The 2,045-nt window shown below is 37.4% G+C and overlaps 1 long non-coding RNA gene across 2 annotated transcripts in view; it reads right to left on the bottom strand.

The window, feature by feature from the left end:
• Positions 1 to 618: 618 nt before the first annotated feature.
• Positions 619 to 2,045, bottom strand: part of LOC112079679 (uncharacterized) — a 10,508-nt gene continuing 9,081 nt past the window's right edge. For both annotated transcript variants that reach the window (XR_002896020.2, XR_011479344.1), the window contains 2 exons: positions 864 to 987; positions 619 to 721 (listed from right to left, as the gene is read on the bottom strand). This is a non-coding gene — a long non-coding RNA (uncharacterized lncRNA). The remainder of the gene's footprint in view (positions 722 to 863; positions 988 to 2,045) is intronic.

Genomic DNA, 2,045 nt, shown 5'->3' with positions numbered 1-2,045 from the left:
ACATGAAGATAAATCCCATATTACACTGTCATTTGTGCATTAATTATTAAAAAGATAATGGATATTTATATCCAAATGAATATATTTCGGCTTTTCCAGATCACTTTTCCCTGATGAACATCATTCAGCCACAATATGCAGCATTTCGGAAACGTGTTTTCCAGAGAGTTTCATCAGTTCAATTCAGGTTCCACCTTTATAGTCAATGTTGTAAACGTTTATAGATTCTGCCCCCTCACGTGAGTTGGTGGAAACATTGGTGCCCCCACCAGGAGGAAGTCTGTTGTTGCCATATGTCTGAGTCTATGTCAACAGAACACCAGCTCTGCCCCGAAGTAGGACCATCTTGAGAAAATCAAAACTTACATTCATACAAAATAGTTTTGAAATGTTTTAAGAAGCCTCTGGTTTGAATGGAACTCATAATTTAACATAAAATGACTGTGTTTCTCCTCTGCTATGGGAGTACGACGACTTCACCTTGACGCAACCCCAACAAGCTGGTTTCATGTTTCTTGTACAACTTGATTGAAAATACCACACTGCTTGACAGAAATAATGCTAATGTTACCAACCTGTTCCCCAAACAATCTTTGATTGCCACAGTCCAGTTTGTTGTTGACCTTGTTGAAAAGTAGGATCTGTCCCATGTGTTCAGATCTTGGTGCTCCAGTAAAATATAGAAGGTTCTCATTCTTCTTCCCAACAGCTACAGAGTATCCTGTAACAACAATGAAMAAATGTAGGTTCATTGTAACTACACTCCCTTCTCTGAAACATCTYAACTAACAGAGCCTTGAAAATAGGGTTTGTTCAAATTCACTTTTGAGCAATATATTTTTTTGAGCTTAATGTTCCATTACCCATATAGGAATCTTTGTCCAATGTGGGGTCCTGGATTTCCCTTTCCTCTGATCTCAGACCCTCAGTCTCAAAGAGAGACCCACGCCAGTTGTTTGATCCCACTGAGCCCAAAACCAAGGTGTCCTGTAGAGGAAATAAAACATTGAGTCATATTGTATGACTTTTTTAAGCATTCATTAACTATATACTGTGTCAATAAACTAGTTGCAATGGTGGTCATTACATTTATAAATGAGTATTTAAGCATTTATAAGGATTTGTAGTACCTTGTAGAAGCATTGTAGTAAACATTTTTAAATGATCTATACGGTACATACAGTACCAGTCAAAAGTTTGGACACACCTACTCATTCAACGTTTTGTCTTTATTTTGCTATTTTAAAATTGTAGAATAATAGTGAAGACATCAAAACTATGAAATAACACATATGGAATAATGTAGTAACCAAGAAAGTGTTAAATAAATCAAAATATATTTAAATATATATAGATTCTTCAAAGTATCAAATCAAACTTTATTTGTCACCTGGCCGAATACAACATGTGTTGTATTGCTGTTGATGTGAGCCATGACCAACCTTACCGTGAAATGCTTACTTATAAGCCCTTAACCAACAGTGCAGTTCAAGAAAGAGTTAAGAAAATATTTACCAAATAAATGTAAGTAAAAATGTATGAAAATTAACACAATAAAATAACAATAACAATATACAGGGTACCGGTACCGAGTCAATGTGCGGGGTACAGGTTAGAGGTAATGTGTACATGTAGGTAGGGGTGAAGTGACTATGCATAGATAATAAACTGCGAGTAGCAGCAGGGTAAAAACAAATGGAGGGGGGGGTGGGCTGTCAGTGTAAATGATCCGGTGGCCATTTGATTAATTGTTCAGCAGTCGTATGGCTTGGGGGTAGAAGCTGTTAAGGAGCCTTTTGGTCCTAGACTTGGCACTCCMGTACTGCCTGACGTGCGTTAGCAGAGAAAACAGTCTATAACTTGGGTGACTGGAGTCTTTGACAATTTTTGGGACTTTCCTCTGACACCGCCTATATACAGTGGGGAGAACAAGTATTTGATACACTGCCGATTTTGCAGGTTTTCCTACTTACAAAGCATGTAGAGGTCTGTAATTTTTATCATAGGTACACTTCAACTGTGAGAGACGGAATCTAAAACAAAAA

The sequence above is a fragment of the Salvelinus sp. IW2-2015 genome, unplaced genomic scaffold (genome assembly GCF_002910315.2).
Source record: "Salvelinus sp. IW2-2015 unplaced genomic scaffold, ASM291031v2 Un_scaffold9058, whole genome shotgun sequence".
In the NCBI taxonomy this organism is placed as follows: domain Eukaryota; kingdom Metazoa; phylum Chordata; class Actinopteri; order Salmoniformes; family Salmonidae; genus Salvelinus; species Salvelinus sp. IW2-2015.
This window is presented reverse-complemented; position numbering and strand designations above follow the sequence as displayed.